The sequence below is a fragment of the Pseudomyrmex gracilis genome, unplaced genomic scaffold, assembly GCF_002006095.1.
Source record: "Pseudomyrmex gracilis isolate BER0280 unplaced genomic scaffold, ASM200609v1 scaffold_183, whole genome shotgun sequence".
Taxonomy (NCBI): Eukaryota; Metazoa; Arthropoda; class Insecta; order Hymenoptera; family Formicidae; genus Pseudomyrmex; species Pseudomyrmex gracilis.
Window position 1 is genome coordinate 274120 of NW_018020767.1, and position 21088 is coordinate 295207.

At 40.2% G+C, this 21088-nt stretch overlaps 1 long non-coding RNA gene across 1 annotated transcript; it reads left to right on the forward strand.

Moving 5' to 3' along the window:
* The first annotated feature begins 2625 nt into the window (after positions 1–2625).
* LOC109858045 lies at positions 2626–5049 on the forward strand. The gene is made up of 3 exons (XR_002250564.1): positions 2626–2782; positions 3497–4578; positions 4689–5049. It is a non-coding gene; the product is annotated as an uncharacterized LOC109858045 (long non-coding RNA).
* Positions 5050–21088: the final 16039 nt, after the last annotated feature.

Here is a 21088-nt window from a genome sequence, read left to right on the forward strand (position 1 = left end):
TAGTACACGATTTATATTCCTCATCTGTTCTATGTCACAAGTGTAGTATTTCTGCGATCTAACAGTTGCGGAATTAGTCATTTAAACATAATCATTGGCTACAAAGTTCATATTACGCGTGAAAATTATGGATCGTGATTGCCGCCATTTTCGACACCTACTTCTTTTCTTTTTTGATCAAAACATAGAACTCTCTGAAGCTTCCAAACGTATTAAACAAACTTATCCTAAGTCTGTACACTACAATACATGCACAAAATGGTATTGCAAATTTAAACGTGGCAATTTTGATGTAAATCTCCCAGATAGGAAAAAAAAGTTTACACATGAAGAATTGCACAAACTTTTAGATGAAAATCCAACTATATCGAAAAAGGAAATGGCTAAGAAATTGAATGTTTCACAATCATATCTTTTGAAACTTTTGCGAACCGTGAGAAATTTCCAAACAGTCCGAAAACGCATGGACTTATTCTTCTCCGAGAGAAGGAAATTTAAAGACTTGCAAGATCTTATAGATACAAATCCAAATCTATCGCAAAAACAAATGGCTACTGAATTAAATGTTTCAGAATCAAGTATTTCGAGACTTTTACAATGCATGCCAAACTCTCAAACAAAACACCTTATAGATACAAATCCAAATCTACCGCGAAAACAAATGGCTACTAAATTAGATGTTTCAGAATCAAGTATTTCGAGATTTTTACAATGCATGCCAAACTCTCAACGAAAACTAGGGAAAAGCATAGACTTGGTTAGTCACATTCAGTGCTACTCTTGCATTTCACTGCTGTCAAGACACAAAAATCAACGGCGATTTTTGGATCGAATTGTGACTGGAGGAGAAATAGCGGTATCTTACTATACTCCTAATCACACAGAAGCAAATACAAGTAATGAAAACAAACTTACGCTCTACATTTGGTGGAATACTAAAGGTATTATATACTACGAACTGCTACCATCACATGAAAGTGCTTTAAACCAATATTCACAACAATTAAAAAACCTAAAGCAAGCATTGGACAGTAAACAACCGCAAATAGCGAACAAAAACCGTAAGGTGATTTTGTTGCACTCATTTTTTGCTGAGATAAATATTCTTAAGTCCGTAAAAGACCAGATACTGGAGTATGGATGGGAAGTTTTACCTTACCCTGCAACTTCTTTTGACGTTACTCCATCTAAATATTACTTACTTCCACGAATACGGGATGCTTTTAATAAGCAACATTTTCGTACGTTCAAAGAAGTCGAAACGTCGGTCGGTGTACGGATTAATACAATAAATAACTCTCCAGCAATTATTAATGATTGTGGAATTTCTTCATTACCAGAAATATGGGACGAGTGTATAGAAACTAACGAAATCTTTGTGACTGAAGAATAAGGTATTATTTTTTTTTTTTTAATGGTTTTTTGTGTGATCGAGAATTTTCAGAATATAAGATCTTATTTGATACAAACAATTTATCGACATTTGTATGTTGTTATATACAGGAAACACGGCAAGGTTTCATCTTGCTTTTGTCAAATCGAAGTATGATGTTAGTCCCTTAAGCTTGTTATCTCCATAGTGCTTGAAAGGGATACTTATTCTTAACAAGTAGCAAGTAGCGAGCCTCACGCTTGTACTTGGCCCGTGTTTTGTAGTGGAGCTACGACGATTCAATACTACCGTCAGTGTAATATGTATCGCCATTTTATATTTTACGACGAAGGACAATCTGGTTATATTATAGATAGTTTATATGTATATTTATCCTCGTGGTTTTTTCAGTAAAAATTAGTTTTTTTTTTCATACATGTTACTACAGGTAGTTTAAACTGGTTTTTGTACATTTTACTTTTCAACACATCTGAAGTGTAAATAATATAAAGTGTTCTACGATATATGTTTATATAATGAAAGAGTACATTACAAAAAGGTCTACGTAACCCATGTAATATCGATATTTCTAAAAATGGTTTAATATTGTAAGTTATTTCTATCTCACAAGATAGAAATAATATAAGTCTGAAATGCTAGATATACTGTTTTTATTGTAATAACTATATATATATTTAATATGTACTGTATAAAAGTGCAAAAGAATAAAAAAGTATTTCAATTTGAAAGTAGTTCTGGTCGATGTACTTTTTTGAAGCTACGATTTGGTTAGTGATATTATTATTTGAAAGAAAAAGTACTTTATAGTATTTTCTATTATTGTTGAAAAATTTTGTTTGTAAGCACAGACAAAGGTATACATTACTATATGTAAACTTAAGGTTTCATATGCAGAGTACAAAACATTATGTAATTAAATATTTTGTTCACCAATAAGATTGTGTGATATTTTAGAAAAACCAATATATCACTTACTAAGAAATGTTATTTAACGGATGTAGAATTTTGTTTGCTAGGCAACTAATTTTGTGTGTTATATTACGCCTGATTAAGGCTTAATTTTTTTCCTTGTAGATAAGTTCTCGATACTTTTATGTAAAAGATGAAGTATATCTTTTTGTATATTTTTATTCACAAAGGACGGTTATTGGGACATATAAAGAAATTGGTAGTAAGATGATTTCGTATACTTTATTGCTTTTCTTCTATGAATACAATATTTTTTTTAGGAATAAAATATTTCTTAGACGTTCTGGAACATGTCTCTTAGGGCACCTTCACAAACTATGAAAAAGACAATATATCACAGAAAATATCACAAGATCAATAATATACCCACACAAAGAAACAAAAGAAAACTAATTATAACAAAGAGAAACTGAAATATAAGTAAGTAAATACAACTTTAATAGTTAAAATAAAAACGAAGTACAAATTCAGATAACTAATAATAAAACTTCACGTGATTGTTTGGGACTGTAAATATCTGAAATTCTGCTATATACAAATTTTTTCTTTTTCCAACTCCAAACGCTCTACAACTTTGCGTTTCTGTTAATAATCTCTGTGCTGCTCGTCATTATTTACGTGCGTGTCGATAACAGGTCAATTAAGTGTAGTGATTCGAATTCAACTTTCTCTAAAGCAACACTTAGAAAAAGATAAAAAAGAATTAAAAATAAGTGGTTTCTTTTATTACAAGTGCATAAAAATTTTCTATATTTGTAAAATACCTTATATTACACAATGGTCTTTTATATTTCTATTATTCCGTAGAGATTTATACTCACATTAGATCTGGTGGTAAAGAAATAAGAACTGATCATACTGCAATACAAAAATTAGAAAGATCGGGAAAAAGCTAAGAATATATACTTTATGACCACTTGAAAAATATTATTAAGGAATTGACTTTGGAGAAGATGACCAAAACTTGTGTAAATATAATTTTTTCATCACAGGAGTTCTAGAAAAAGATGTAGTTTTTAGCGTTATAAGGAACTTTTAAATGATTCACACTTATTTTTAACGTTCGACAATGAGATGACGTAAGTGATCTACATAAATACACGATTTATATTTATTCTTTGTTCTATGTTACAGCTGTAGTATTTCTGCGATCTAACAGTTGCGGATTTATTCATTTAAACATAATTATTAGTTAAAAAGGACGTTATTACGCGTGAAAATGGAGCGTGATATCCGACATATTCAACATTTATTACTGTTTTTCTTTGATCAAACCAAACAATGCAGTGAGGCTCATCGTCTTATTAGAAAAACTTATCCTGAGTTTGCACCATCGAAGTCGATATGCTACAGGTGGTTTGTCCAATTCAAACGTGGCAATTGTGACTTAACACTTTTAACCCTAGGTAGGAAAAAAAAGTTTCAAAATGCAGACTTGCAGAAACTTATAGATGAAAATCCATGTATGTCGCAAAGAGAAATAAGTAGAAAATTAAATGTTGCACAATCAACTGTTTGTACACATTTAAAAGACATGAAACAATTCCAAAACCAAAGAAATCAGGTTGACTTGGCTACTCAAATACGTTGCACCACTTGCGTTACACTGCTGTCAAGACACAATAAAGAAGAGCACTTTCTGGATCAAGTTGTGACTGAAGGTGAAATGTCAATAAAGTTCGGTACTTTTACGCAAACGGAAACAAATAGAAGTACTGAAAACGAAATTACGCTCTGCATTTGATGGGATACTAAAGGTGTTATATATTACGAACTGCTACGACCACATGAAATTGTTATCGACCGATATTCACAACAATTAAACAAATTAAAGGAAGCATTGGACAGTAAACGACCGCAAGTAGCGAACTATAGGCGTAAGGTAATTCTGTTGCACGCAGTTTTTGCCCAGTTGAATATTCTGAAGTCCGTGAAAAAACAGATACTGGAGTTTGGATGGGAAGTTTTACCTTATCCTGCTAAATCGTTTGACATTGATCCATCAGAACGTTTCTTGTTGTCACGATTGCACTTAGAGACCGTACTTAAACATACACAGTTTCAAACTTTTGAAGTAGTGAAAAAAGCGATCGATGGACGCATTGATTCAATAAACGATTGCCAATCGATTCTTAAAGATCTTGGAATTCCTTCATTACCAGAATTATGGAAACGGTGTGTAGATAATAAGGGAAAACGTGTGACTGAAGTATAAGGTATTCTTGTTTTTTTTGTAAATGGTTTTGTGTGTGATCAAAAATCTTCAGAATTTAAGATTTTATTTGACACAAACAGTGTATCGACAGTTTTATGTTGTTATATACAGGAACCATGGCAACTTTTAACGTCATTCTTGTCGAATCAAAGTATCTTGTTACAATTTCCTAAGCTTGGTAATCGCCATATTGCCTGAAAGGAATACTTATTCTTAACATGTAGCAAGTAGCACTACAGCGATCGTCACGCTTGTACTTGGCCGGTGTTTGAAAATGGAGCTACGACGATTCAATACTACCGTCAGCGTGATATGTATCGCCTTTTTATATTTTACGACAAAGGTCAATTTGGTTGTATATTAGATACTTTATATGTATACTTCTCTTTGTGGTTTTCTGTGGCAAAAATTAGTTTTTTTTTTTCACACATCTTACTATATGTAGGTGAAACCAGTTTTCATACATTTTTCCTTTAACACAGGTGAAGTGTAAATAATATAAAGTGTTTTATGTTATATGTTTATATAATGAATTTACTTTACAAAAAGTCAACATAAACTATTTTATCTTACAAGATATAAATAGTATAAGACTGAAATACTAGATATATAATGTTTTTATTGTACTAATTGTATATATATTTAATTTGTATTGTATAATAGTGGAAAAGAGTAGAAAAATATTTTAATTTGAAAGTTGGTTTTAGCCGATGTAACTTTTGAAAGCTAATAACTTTTTATTGATATTACTACTTTAGAGACAAATACTTTTGTTTTTAAGCATAAACAAAGATATACATTATTATATGTAAATGTGATAAGATGTAATGTACCGTATGCATTGTAGAAAAAAACATATATTTGAATATTTTAGTTTAGAATAAGATCTTGTGATTCTCTAGAAACAAAATATCATGTAACAGACTTATGATTAATATTCACAATAATAATATAAATATATATTTATTAATGAAGTACTCAATAAACCTGTTTTCGATGATGTATTATAAACTTTACAACTACCAGAGATTATTTATTAAGTATGTTAAGTATGTTTTTTTCCGTATTTATATTCTTCTCGGATCTTTACTTTTATTTTATTACGTGATCATTAATTTAACAAAATAATTTTTTATTGTGAGTCGCGATAATGTTAATTTTACAATTTTTTTACGTTTATATTTGTGGCGTGTGAGTAATCAAGTGACTTTTTTCGATTATTTGTAGTAGCCATAGTTTGTAGTTTTGCGCGTCTTGTAAAATCATTAATAGTTTATATGTTTCATATTGGTATAAATGATCGCCCATTGCTTAAAAAAAGTGCAACTATTAATACAACAATTATTTTATACTATTTAAATAGTATCATAATTCAATTAAATGTATATGAAATATTAATTTTTCAAGTGTTTTTTTTGTTAATAGTTCAAATAAAAGCTTTATTTATCGGATATATTTAGTCTGAATACATTTCCTGAGATGCTGAATAATAATTTTTCCTTATTACGAAGTAATACACTGTTTATGGTGTTGGAGTGAAGCGATTTTCTAAGAGAAGATTTTCAATCATAGATTGCAAAAAAAAGCGTGTTGCCACATTGTCATGTGAATATACATGAATCATTTTTTCTCTCTCTTTTTTCTGTCTTTTTTCTTTTTTTCTTCCCTTTGTTTATTAGTCGGAGTCTATAGCGCGATAATCTAAACTCAACGCGATTTTACTGATTTCTCGAGAAACTCCATCTGATTGTTTCGCTACTCAGATTTAAGAGCCGTTAACAGAGCGAGTTAACGCGCACATATTTTGCGTGAGTTTACTTCTTGGACTTCGGACAATGAATTGCGCGCGCGCGCGCGCGCTCACGCTTGTTGCTGATCCCTCATTCGATCATCGTTTCCTTGTCGAGTAATTTAGTTAGCAACTTCCTCGCGAGAATAATTCCAAATGAACCTGTGTGCCCTCTCAATCGGATTTCGTAATTAACTTATCCGCCGGTAGCTGCAGTTCTTTACTTTCGGCCTATCTCTTTGTCCATTTTCTACTCCTATCCGGATTTAAAAGCGGTCGCGGCCAGCGGTTACCTTGCTATCTCGAGGGTTCGTTAACCCAGCAGCGCCATAATTCCGCGAACGAAACCTCCTTCCCTCACTTCTTTTTCTCCCTCTCTCTCTCTCTCTCTTTCTCTCTCTCTCTCTTTCTCTCTCTCTCTCTCTTTTTCTTTTTCTTTCTCTTTTTTTCTTTCTCTCTTGGGTTCACTAGATTACTTCATTGTGCACTCTTGGTGTAATTTTAACCGATGCGATCGTTCTAAAATTGGCTGCACCGTAATAGATAGCCAATAAGATTGGGTTAAAAACAATCATTAATGACATTTCGATACTATAATTGCACGGCATACATACATGTCTTACTAGAAAGAGTAAAAATAGAATATTTCATTATAAATATTTTTTTCACTTTATAAATATTTTATTTTATAAATATTTTAATAAAATTATTGATTCATCAATGTCTGAATAGGTTTTCGTAGAGCGTTGAGTATTTAGGCACATGTATCAGAATAAGCAAATCAAAGAAGTTTCAAAAACTATCTGAGGTTTGTTGCTCATTTGTTTAGAATTGTAAAATAGAATCTTGAACATTTTTTCATAGTTAAAAATACAAGTTATATATTATATCTCGTTTGCATTAATCCAAATAATGATTAAGAAACACGCGTTTTGCGTTCAACTTCGGAGACTCGTATAATTTTCGTATAATATGCACTTCGCGTAACTTTACCAATTACCGTACTTTTGGCCGCATTATATCTTAAAGCAGAAAACGGTCTCGGATTCGTTCCGGGTACAACGCCATAATTAACAGCAGCAGCAGCAGCAGCAGCAGCAGCAGCCGAGGTATCGCGCGACCCGATAATTTTGCTCAGCCTCGACTGAGTAATCGCTAATTGCAAATTCGGGCATAATCCCGCGATCATCCCGCGATACCGTTATAACGTGCTTAATTGATAGTTCGCACGTCGGCGCGGAAAACGCGCGGCGAAAAACACGAATGTAGGCCGCGGTACGCGCGCGCGCGCACCCGCATACGCTAACTTTAATATCTGAATTATTAGAGGCGCTTTTATCGTCTCATAAATCCGACGATAACGAGTTCATTTAACTCGATTTCACGGCAAGCTTCCTCGCCTTGCTGCTACCCTCTCTTTCTCTCTCTCTTTCTATCTAACTACATTCGGTCGCGGATTAATGTCACCGCACTGTCGTCTTTATCACGGCATTACGTGATACTGAATATATCAAAAAATTGAATATATATGTATGAGAATTCAAAATGCTCGGCTCTATTCGAAGTGTTTATGTTATATTTATAGATAGTTTCAATGCGATACCAATAATCTACAATTGATGCCACGAACAAAGAAATTTTAATTAATTATTGGATAAAACTTTTACCTGATAATCATTAAAATAGTATGAGACTTAGATGTGTGTGCGTAATAGTTCTGTAAAGGAAAAAAATTGTCTTATACTCTTTTTATACTATATATATATAATTGTTTTTTTTTTTTATTCTATCGATCGCCGCTGATATATATATATATATCTCGCCGACAATACTTGCGTCGTTGTATATATATATATGTATATATATACATATACAACGACGCAAGTATTGTCGGCGAGTAAATCGAGCAGACATTTGACGCGGAAATCGCACCGAGTCGGGGAAACTGGCACGTGCCTATCGCGCGCGTAACGAGCCGTCGGCCAATTACGCGTCCTATCGTATTCGGCGTCGCTCTTATTCATCGAACACACTCCCTTCGAGTTGATCAGCGTCGCGTATTTATCCCATTCATCAACGGTGAATGGCTCGAGAAAGAGGAGCGCCGGCAGCATCGCGAGTGTTACAATTACCTTGCGCAAACTCGATTATCGAAGAGCAAGAGCTAACATCAATCAATAATCCCATTCCGCGAATAATCGGAATTTCCTTCGCGTTATGCAACTCTTACATCGTATATTGCCGTTATTATCGGCGAAAACGCGCAACTCTCCTCTTCCGCTCAGATTCTCAATTTGCCGTTACATACACACTGTTCCGCAAGTATTTCAAAGTTGCTTTCAATCTTTCAACTTGAAAATTGTGATTAATCTAACGAAACTCCCTCTCTCTTTCTCCTTCTCTCTACTATTATTGTTTTTTTTTTATTTAGACGATAATTAGATAAAAGTTTTTTCATGTTTTAATTTTCAACAATACACGGGTTTCTCCTTTACCGGATATTTTTGTGATAAATCAATTTCTGACGAGCATTTTATATAATTACATCAGTCTCTTCTCTTTCTCTCTCTCTCTCTCTCTCTTTATTAAATTTATTATCGTGAAACTTCGCCGACGCGAATCGATCTAGAGAGGGACGGTTTCGGTCGCGCTTCTTTCAAACATTATTTTTTCGTTCGCAACACGGAAGAAATACATTTGTTCGCGGCTATTGTTTCGCGCGTAGCGCAGGATTAGAGCAAGGCGAATCGACGACCGGGGGGAGGAGAGGGAGAGGAGGAGGAGTCGCAGCTGTTCGTGCGACGCGAGGGCGAACGGTGACACGGGCGTGCGCAACGAAGGGGGATGAAACGAGATTTCCACGAGAGCGCGTGTGTGCCCCGGTGTGAGGGTCCGGCCGAATCGTTGTTCCGCCGCTGTCAAATAAATGTCTCGCCCACACACCCGACCCGAGATCCCCCAGTAGCTTGACTTTCCCGGCGCGCGATGGTTCACGATTATGTCCGGAGTTTCCCAATTGGGTCGCGAGGAGGGAGTTCCATGAGTATTAACCGTGAGACTTGTGCCGCGACACACATACACACAATACTGGTACATATACGAAAGCGTTTCTCGTGCGCCACGCAACGAGATTCTTTGATTAACGCGCGCGCCGCAAATTGTAACGCGCGCACGTTCTCGCGGGAACATCTCATTTAACTTTTCAGTAAATTTCGGAGATTTTACTCGGGAAGGGAGGGTTTTTCAGAAAATTATTCAGAGATGCGAGAGAACCTTCCTCCGATCTTTATTGCATCAAGCGCTGCGCGTAAGAAAAGTTTTTCCGCAAGTTTTTAATCCGGAAAATTAGACACTATGTGAAACTGCGGTTTACATCGAAAAATTCTTTTTAACAAAATAATTTAAACTGAAAAATGTGCGTTGCTATCTCTCGAGAATCTCTCGTATCCGTGTATATACCGAATCCGCGGAATCTATAGGATTACGTTATGTAGAGAGGTAGTTGGTCTCGTTCAGCTGAGCGAGGGTTTCGCAAAATGGATCACGGCCATTCCCGCGGTCGTTCCTTCGTTCATTTCGCCCACGGTCAGCAAATTCATTCCGGCGCACGCATCGTAAATTAAGTATTCGTCGCGAAAATACTTACGAAGGACTTCGTATGTACGAGCGCGGCGGCGGCGGCTTATAGCTTACTTATAATTCCGCGCAACCTAAGTTAAGAGTTTAAAGATGTTTCGATTCTTCTCCGCTTTGAACGAACGACGAGATTACCGTTGCCAAGGTATCGGGGTCGCGTCGTTTTCGCCGCGATTTATCCAATTACGTCGAACGAGAGCTCTTTCGGAGCGCGTTAAAGACGAAGGGAAATCGCAAAGTATGGATATCGGAAAACGTCGCGGTTCGTTCGATCGGCGCGGCCGAGCTTGAACATCGCGCCGATATCGAACGCAAAAGCCGACCCCGTTTGTAAATCAGACGCGCGTGCACGTCGGGATCTTGGTGTATTGCTAATCAGACGCAATTATCGACGCCGCCAAGGTAACACATCGCCGTGAGAATCGCTCCGGCGAAGCTCCGTTTTAAATGGTATACGCGCGCTTAATTAATGTAACCTATAAGCGAATTGCCTCGGGCCTCGTCACGTCTCGCAACGAGCCGTCGTTGCCATTGAGGGAGGAGATTTACTTATTTCGCCGTGTCTTCTTCGAAATAAAGGCATTTACCCTTGAGGCTTATTCTATCCTTACCCGCGTGTTCTCAGCGTCGCTGCGTCTGATAATTATCTTGCGCGATTAAGGTCGAACGATAATTTTCGTACATCAAACGAAGGTGAAATCTAATATTCGACAAAGTGTTCGCGAAAATGTCTGTATTTTCGTGCGGGCCAAAGATGTTCACTTTCTGATTTATTTTTAGGAAATATTATTTAACGAAACATTTGCACTTACATGATAATTACCAAAACGTTATATCGTATGTTCAATTTTTTAAGTGTGTGTGTTTTTTTTAAGAATAGTTTTCTATTTTTCTATTTATTAAATATTTTTATATTTTTCTATTTTTTTATATATATTTTTCTATTTTCTTTTTTTTTTTATTCGACAAGAGATTAAAGTGAAAAGTACTGAGTTTGTTGAGTCACGGAAGATGAAATTAACGCGTAGAATTTATTACATAATGTAGTGGCGTTAGTCGAATGAGTATCTTGAGTCCATCGCGTTAAGACGACGACGACGAGGAAAGTGGAAAGAGCTCCTTTGCGAAACGACACTGAGATAGATCGCGGTCGTTCGCCTGCTCGGCGACTGCCGGCACACATATCCCGTCTCCTCTCTCGGATGTTATCCGAAAGAGCTATAGTGAAGACCTATACTGTCTAGGTTCGCGTATGCAATTGTACAAGATGTTGCAAAATAAACTTGCCGACAAGAACTGCTAGAATTTTATCGACGAGATATCCCAATTATATTGTTATTTTGCAACGCAATATCTGATTGAGATGTCGAACGTTCTCCGTTTAGAATAAGTGGAGGTCAGAATAAAAGCGTGAGCGATAAAAAATTTTCATTTAAAATTTAACAAAGACGAAGTGTCTCTCTTAACGTATCTAATGTCTATGAGCTGAGAGCCATTTCAAAAAAAAAAAAAAACCTACACATAAATATTTAGTACTTTTTATTAAAAAAAAAAAACAAATAGGAAACGTTATTTTTTAATTTTCAATCGACGAGATGTAAAGTAACGACAATAAGTGAGATATTTTATAATTTAGTAACAAACATATTGAATGTTAAAAATTGCGCGAAATGCCGCACGAATCTTGTCATCAAATCTTTATCTCGAAAAGATGTCATCCCGAAATAATCCGAAGAAATCTCCCGGGACTGCATACGTACCTTAAAACGTTGAGACATCCTGTATTTTTATCGACCTCGAGACTTTCGATTTATCGCGGTTTATTTCGTTACCGGTCGACCGCATTTATATCACGAAGCCATACGTGCCGCCGGATTTCTCGCTTTTTTTTTTTTTTTTTTTTTTTTTTTTTTTTTTCCGCCCCTCAGTCGTTTTCCGATCCTCTTTTCCTCCGTTTTTCCGGCTCTTCAATGCCGAACCATCTTCCGCCCATCATCCAACGGCGACGAACTCGCGAGACGTACATTACCGTAACGTATCCGTAACGGCCGTTAAGAACGTGAACTCACCGTGCGGCCGCCATTGTCCTGCGAACGCGAAATGTCCCTTGGCAGGAACACCGATCGTAGATTTCAACGACGAGGGTGATGCCATATCTCGCGTTCCTCGATGTCGTGCTTACCGAGTGAGAGACCATACAGGTCGGAGGTTTCGCGGAGCTCGTATCCATCCCGTCAATCTTGATCTTATCTTCCCGGGAAAACCTTTACGATAAGCCCGCAGAGAGATGCCTGCGATATTACCGCGAGGTATTTTTCCCGAAATATTTTTCTTTTAATGCCTCATTTTTTACACTTACTTACATGTGTTTCACGTTATCTGATACATATTTTTAAGTAAACACGCGGAGTAGTCGACGTTCTCGCGAGAATTCACATTTATGCGCGATAACGTTCTTATTTCTTGTATGTTATTTGTTTTTTTTATTATTGTTTTTATTAATATGAGAAGGTATGAAATAATAATGTGTTGTAATTGCGATCCATTTGCCGGGATTTTTGAATAATTTGCGCAAATTTAGAAAATGCTCAATGCTTGATTAAAAAAAAACAAACAAACAAAAACAAGCACATTTGTTTAAAAAAAGATGCCAAATTAACTTAAAAAAAGAGAATACCGAGATGTACTAATTAGTGAAACTGACTGTGTCGCAGTTTTTTTTTTTTTTATAACATGTGACATGTTTCGAGTGACGTTTTTCGATATTTCGCGAGCAAGAACGAACTCGCACGATGGGTCATCTAAAATGTACGATATTTCTCGAATTTGTACGTGTGCTCGATTCAAAATATAAATCGATGATGCGTCCCCTGTCTGTTTTAGTTTTTTTATTTTTCGCGAAATAAATTTTTGACAGATCATCTAAAATGGAAAAAAAAAAAAAAACGCACCGCTCTCGCGTCAACCTCGGCGCTTTTTCGCCGCGCGCGAAGCGTCAAGGGAATAAATGCGATTCCATCGTGACTTTATCGCAATAAAAATATTCCGTTTGCGAAACGGGCGCGAAACTCGACGGGGGCTCTGCCTGAGCCGCGTTATTTTTGCAGGCCGAAAGCGCTGGAAAAACGAGACGGGTTCGATTTAATCCACGCCGAATCCCCCGGACCGCTCTCTCGCGTTCCGCAAGCGTAAGCAAGCGGCGCGGTCCGTCGACATTAATCCCTGGTTAATTTAAAGATTCGAAATCCGGCGTCGAAGTTTGAGCGAGTTAAAAGTCGTTAGGATTTCAGGCGGAGTTTAACTGCAGGCGAAGTTTCGGTTTGAGAAAAAGGAAGAGAGAGAGAGAGAGAGAAGAAGAGTGGGCGAACAGATCGAATCTCATTACGGTCGAATTTTCCCCGGCGTCTTGCGATCTCTTTTTTTTTTTTTTTTTACTCCACTCTTGTCGTTTTTTTCACTGCTCTTCTTTCTTTTTGCTTCCCTTTCGAATTTGTTCGCTTAAATCGTTGCGCTTGGAACACTCTTTCCTCCCCGTGTGATACGATCTCCGTTCATTTGCGTGTGTATTTAGAGATCGACTGTATTTGATTAGACTTTATTCGATTACTCTTACTCTTTCTTTCTCTCTCTCTCTCTCTCTTTTGCTTTTCCAGGTAACTTCGTTTTCTTGCGACGTTTTAAATGCGAATTCGCGATCACCTAATTTGCGCCTTCCGTAACTATATCGAGTGTATCTCTCAACGTGCTTATCTAATAATAGAAATCGCGACCCAATTCTCCCGCTTTCTGAGATCGTCTTCAGTGTGCGCGTTGTGTGAGGTTCGACTACGCAAACCGGTGATAAACAACGCGCGCGCGTTTTCTTATTTATTTTTTTTTTTTTTTACGTTATAATTTGACAACAGCGGCAAGTTGTTCATCCTCAGACTAGCCAGAGAATATCCAACGAGATCGCGCGCGTCGCGCTGCTTTTGTGCTTGATCTTTTTTCCTCTCTTCTTTTTTTTTTTTTTTACCTGTCAGTCGCTCGTGTCACACTCGAGTTCCCATCCGACGGTACTGTCCTTCACTACCGCCGGAATCGACACTCGATCGTCGTGATGTCGCTTGTCGATCGCCAACGTGTTGTCACCGAGAAGAACGGGACGAGCTTCTCGATGGCCCAATTATCGCGACGCTCGAACGTCGCGCGCGGATCGCTCAGACTTGCAGCGCTTCTTTTCAGCGCGTTACCCCGACATCTCGTTTCCTCCGCGAACCTTCGCCGAACCCTTTGCCAGTCGCTTTCCCATCCAAATCGACCTTTCTTTCCGTTCTTCACTTTTCCATTTCTCGTTCCGACGTTCGTCTTCGTCGAATTATTTCTCTCCCTCTCTCTCTCTCTCTCTTTCTTTCTTTCTCTCTCTTTGACGCGCGAGAACCGGAATTTCATTTTGTTCTAATTGAACGTCGGAGCGAGCGTTTCCGTCGTTAGACACGCGACTTGAGTATCTCGCGATTCATCGAGGGTAAGCGGATACCCGGAGGGGTCTATGAAGAGAGTGCGGTTTCAAAACGACGGGGTGGATAAGAGGAGTAGGAGGAGAGGAGGTCGCGTTGCTCGTCCGTCGCAAATCGCATCGCTTTTTGCTAAGTACGTAAGTACTTTTGTGCGCCGCGTGGGCCGTTACAACAACGCGGCTAATTCCTTAAGTAGGTATACATGCGCGGTAACGAGGCTTTCGCGGGAGAAATTCCGCGCGATTCTCCGCCTCCGCGCGCGGTTTCTCTCTCTTTTGCCTCTTCCCGCTGGTCTCTAGCCGCTTTTCATTGCAAACGAAGGGGCTCTTCTTCCTAATCTCTCTCGGTCCCTTTGAATCCGAGGTGAACGAGCACGCGCGCGCGACCCTTTTCCGCGATTGTGTCGCGCGCGTTTCGCGAGCAATTACCCTTCTTCTCTTTACGTCCGAATACGCGGGCGACAACGCGGGCGCGGCACTTTAATTCCGCGTAAATGCGCCGCGATATTACAACCCGGAGCGAGTCACGTTTCACCCTCCCGATGAAGTTGCATCGCGCCCCGACACAAAGACGCCGCCGCGCGTACTTGTGTTCGAAGGGTGTTCGAGCCGCGATGCGGCGCACAACGAAGGATCGAGTTGGAAACTGCTACGCGCTGCCGGGCGTATATTCAGGCTGCGGCGTAACAACGGGGACAGAATCGATGGCAATGACAGAGTGAATCTGATTGAGTAGTGTCATTGTTGGGGTAGATGCATCGGTAATTAAGTTGAGGTGCGCGCGCGCGCGCGTTGGTTCGAGCTGTTCCCACGTTAAATGACAATAACGCCATCTGCCAATAGGTGTGAATTCAACGTAGGTACAAATATATTATTTAGAACTCGCAATATTTGCGCTCCGCGCCGTCGTGGGATTGATTCGTTTTTCTCGTCGCGCGCCCGTGAAACTTTAAAATCGCGAATTACTTGCCGTCGTCAATTTTATCGTTTCGTCGACAACGTCGTCAAATATACCGGCTTTTTTTTTCTCGCTCTCTAATTACTCCCCAACGCGAATAAATTTTTTCTCTTAGGGATTTTGACCCGACGAAGTGAACACACGCGCTTTCCATTAGCGACATGTCCATCCCGATCCGTCAATTTCGTATCTTTTGCCGTTGATGGATTGGGGGCGCGGTGTGCGCGCGCGTGTGTGTGTGTGTGTCGCGGCCCGATGAACTCTATATATATATGTATATATGTATATATATATATACACACCCCACGCGCGCATTGTGTCGGACGCGAAATTCGATCACCGGGTGTATCAATATACTTTAATTACCGGGCGCGAGGAGGAGAGAAGAGAGAATGGGAGTGTGCTCCCGCGCGTGCCCTTGCGTTTATGGTTCGCCTTCGTCTATACTCCCAACCTGTCTAGCTGGCGATACGCCCGCTATCGCCCGGAAGCGGAATTTCATTTCGCTTTAATTGAACGTCGCGTATCGTTCCGTGATATCGGCAACTATATCGCTAAATGCGCACGTCTACGTATCTACCGTACCGCATGCACGTACGTGTCGCGAATGTTCGTCGTGGCGTTTGTTTGTTACGTACGTACGCGCGCGTGTTTTTGCCATTTCTCACTCCGGAGTCGTATGTGTTTTGCAACCTCCCTCCCTCGGAAACTCTTTTCGCTCGGATCGGGAGTCGCGCGATTGCGTCGTCACGCGTTGCTTTTCTTCGTAATCGGATCGCGCGTAAATTCCTCTTCTGTTTGTCGGCGATTCCGCTATTGCTTTCGAACGAGCTTCTTAATTACCTCCAACTTAATTGCGCTCTCCCGCAACACACGCACACACACACACACACACACATACGCACGAAAGTCAGTGCTGCGTTTGCGGAATGTCGCGCGTGCGTATGCGCGCGGAGCGATCGGTTTCCATCTGATGGAGGACAGAGAAACGGTGAAAACCAGTTTTGCAGAAATGTATTACGTGCGGTCGAGGTCGCGCGAGTTGTGCATAGAGAGATGTTTGGCTTTCCGTATCGTTACGTGTAGCGCTCGTTACACATCGCCGAACTAAATGGCTTAAATGACGCCGCTATGTGTTGCAGGTGTTTCATTTAAATGTGTGACACTCCGCAGTTCTCTTTCTCTTTTCCTCTCTCTCTCTCTCTCTCTCTCTCTCTCTCTCTCTCTCTCTCTCTCTCTCTCTCTCTCTCTCTCTCTCTCTGTCTCTCTCTTTCTCTCTCTTTCTCTCTCTTTTTCTCTTTCTCTCTCTTCGTCTCTCCGCGCGTTATTAATAAATACACATTTTCATTGCCATTATTCGCTGATAAGTGCAAGCGCATTACACTGCTTGCGCGATATAGTTAATCACACATTATTCCTTTTGTAGTCGCGATAATGCGTCTCTTGAGCGGATTATTATTGAAATCATTAGATAATCATATCTCTGATTAAAATCCGCGCGCGCGTTCGTGATTTAATTTTATCGAATCGGATTTAATTTACTTCGTTATCGCGCGTCGTGAAAAAGAAGATCTAATTAAATCTTAATTGAGAAGCTTAATTATTTTCTTTACATATATTTACGCGTTGTTGTGTACCTGCTCGTTATACGAGTATCTTCCTATCAATCGAGAGAGTTGCTAACTGGCTTTTCCGATGCAACAACAGAATTTCCGCGAATCAAATCCCGTCAATTGATTTGCCGGGCTTCTCGGTTCGAACGACAAGATCGCGTTGTTCGCAACTAATCGTGCGTAATCTTTCGGCTCATCACGGACGCGGAATAATTATGCGCGATGGCGTATCTCGTGTGTGTGTGTGTGTGTGTGTTCGATACACGAGCGTTTATTACACGTGCTAACGTTGCGTATGTGCGTGCGCGACACAGCATCTGTTTCAGAGACGATAGACGTTAATCCGCGATTATAACGAGCGAGGGTAACTGCCGCGCGATCCTTCTTCGCGCGCTCTCTTCCCCCGTTTCCTCCCCGTGATCGCTTGATCATCGCAATTATATCGTCCGCGATGCTATCGCTGATCCGAATTAGGGCTCGTCGCACGGAAATTGCGCGGGATCGGCGGCCTCGATAATTCGCGCATTTCATCTCTCTCTCTCTCGCGCGCGCGCGAGCGCGTGGAAATTTCTCCAACGCGCGGATTTCTCGCGAAATTCGAATTTATCCCATAAAAAACCATTTGAATTAATTTCGAATAACGTAGCGCGAATACTTGGTGGAATTAATTTAGAAAATAACGCGAAGAACAAAATAATTAGAATTTGTGAAAAATCGCAATTTTTTTTTTTTTTGCAAGTGTGCGTTCGTTTTTGATTTCATTTCATTTTTTTGTAAAAGAGAATGGATTTCTAGTGGCACGTCATATTATTGTCGGTAGATGTGATCTGTTTCAGTTTTTTAACCGCTCTTCTTGTGATTGAAAAGAAAACCTGGATTCCACAAAGTCCTCACACATGTGCACTTCACACTTTTTCCTCTTGCGTCTGCATGAAAGCACGAACGAGCGCTGTTTTTTCAACAATACTCGCATAATCGACGCGACAAAGATGCGTAACTTGAAACTCACCGAGGGATAGAGAGAGAGAGAGAGAGAGAAAGAGAGTAGACATTCGCGACAAACGCGATGACATTTCGATGGTGGCTGCTTGATTGTCAATTTCAACCGTTCCGGAACAATTCCGGCGGGATTGTACGTATCCATTTCGACCCCGAGCGCATATCGAAATCGCGCCGTCTGTGTTACACGATGGAAAAACGATATGACGACGCACCCACTATGCAAACAGAGAGAGAGAGGCAGTGACTGTGGATATTCTCGTCATTTCCCACGCGAAACAATACAAACGCGGGTATTTTACAACAAACGATTCGCTTGACGACTACGACGAGCGACGCGTCGGGTGTACGCGTGTACATTAATTCCCGTCGTCGGCAAATATTTCATCGGCAACGTCTAATAATTCTACTTACGGAGTCGGAGAGATATTTACGACTTAAGCGCGTCGTGATTATAAACGCCAACGACGAGGGAGAGGGGAACGGACGAGCGAGATTTATTGCGAGCGCTCGCTCGGCGCGATCTGTCTTCTCCCCGGCGAGTCCCGGAGATGTCTCTCTTTTTGTCACCGTTCTTTTCTCTCTTATTCTATCTCCGTTTCTTAATTCGAGCTGTTTTCCCGGGACAAAAATCGGGAACGCTCATCGACTTGTGCGGGAGCTGAGTTTCCTGTAACGGCGCGCGATGGAAATTCGACTGTTAAGCTTTGTGTCCGAAACGCCTCCTCTCTCCAAGCCAGGTCTTGATTCGTCGATGGCTTTGGGAGAGACGGAATCCCGAAGCGCCGAGTGGACCCGCGGGAAATCTTATCCCGTCGTCTCGATGGCTGATGCGAGCTCGTCTCTTCTCCCAAAGGCCGAAGGGAAGGCGCACGCTGATACGAGTATGCGCTTCTCGCGCGCACGTCAAGATAACAAGGACGAAGTGGAGATTGCTTCATTAGCAGCGGCGCGTAATTCCGTTTCTCGGTCTCTCCTTGTTTTCTTCCCGGTCTTCCTCTGTCTCCGCTCGCCTTTCGGCTTTATCGGAGCGCGGAAAGCGCGCACGTTTGTTTAGGTCGCTCTCGTAAATTATTCCTCCCACGTACATTTAAGAGAGAGAGAGAGAAAGAGAGAGAGAGAGAGAGAGAGAGAGAGAGCGAAATAACACGGAAAGTTATGATTGTCTGCATTATATCAGAAAAAAAAGACCGACGGATCAGATTTGTATGAATAAAAGTGTCTAGCACTTGTGTCATTTCTCGCCGGTTCAATTTTTGTTATCGAACGACCGAAATTAAATCTCGCGTACCGTCCGTCCCTTCTTTTCCGGAAAGTCGATTTCCGGAGAAAGGAGGAGTAAAATCCTCGTTGACTTATACTGTACAAGCTTGGCGGTTCTCGTATTAATTAACTTATTACCATCGAGAACGAATGTGATTAAGGAGAGAGAATAAGAAGCTTTTTCTTTACGCTCCTCGAACTTGTTTTTCTTGCGTGGAAACTCGCGCGGTGTTATTCTAATTGGAAATTGTGTTGGGAAAAGAGATTCGAGACCCTTAGGAAATTTCGCTGCAAAAAAAAAAAAAAAAAAACTATCGAAGAGGCAACGTGTACGCGCGCGAGAGAAATATACGACGACTCGCGCGCGAGATACGACGACGCTGCCGTTATATCAAAGTTAGGTGCTTAAAACTAAGTGAAAGACATTCTTTCTACACGCGGGAAAGGGGATCCCCCTTCCGGCGTTCACCCTCGGAGATAAAACAATGATAAACGATGGCCATCTCTCACAATCTACACCAGCAGATTAATCTACATAATGTCGATCCGAATCTAAAAGGATTTGCCTAACATCGAACGCCATAAAAGAAAACACGCAAAATGTACGGTCATATAAGATATGGGGTTTGCTTTTGAAAATGACGAATATGCACGCCCTCGAATTTGTAGGATTTAAGATATTTTTTTTGGTTTGTTTTTTTTAATCTGTATTTTATACTCTCCGTATTTTCGCGCGCTTCTATAATCGCTCCTAAATTAAGCGCGACAATTTCGACGCGTGGCTAATTACTCCTAAAATTCAGCGCGACACATTTTCGTCGAGGAACCGCGACAGATGTTGATCGGCAAGGAAAACAAAAAAAAAAAAAAAAAAAAAACAACTCGCTCTAATTACGCTCGCGCCCGCGTGATGATTAACGGCCGGCGGGTGTTGTAATTGTTCTCATTTTCGTTATCGACAGTTTTGATTCACGCGGCGGGGGTTCGCGCGCCTCTTCTCGCGACATTTCGTAGAGACAAATTGGCGCTTCGCGCGCGCGCGCGCTCACGCTAAATCGCGCACGAAGATAAAGAGTACATCCCCGGATACTGTCAGTCGCTCGGTAATTAATCAGCTCCGAAGCGGCATCGCGTAATTGTTTATGCAACGCGGCTCATTGTTAGCCGGCAACAATGCTGCTCAACAATAACGTGCGTCGAGCTGCGCGGCTGCTGCGCGGCAGTGCTTTATCGCTCATATTTCCGCACACACCTCTGTCTCGCTACGCGGCTACACCAGTTTCTTCTTTGTTCCGCCGCCGATCGCGGCCGAACGCGAGCGCGATCGTGTCTGGTCAGTCGACGTTTTATTTGATGTTATATCGATCTTTTCTCGGCTAAGAGAGAGAACGAGAGAGAGAGAGAGAGAGAGCCCTTGCGAGTGAGATTAATGTTCAATCCAAGTTCCCGATACTTTGTCGATAACGTCGTGATAAATGAGAAACTTTTTAATCAGAAACGTTTTTTTCCGTTTCTTCGCGAAAGAAACAATATTATTATTTCAGGAAACGTTGACATTTAAATATCACGCAACGTTCGGTGTAACGTATAGATGTGTTTGCGAACGTGTATCGAACAAAAATACATAGTATAAATCTCGGATTCAGTAAACAATAAAAAAATTGAAAAGTCTGTTCTATTTGTTGTTGGAAAAAGTCGGCGAATCAAAATTGACGTTTTGTGCGACAATTAAAAAGTGTCCCTCGTTTTCATTGA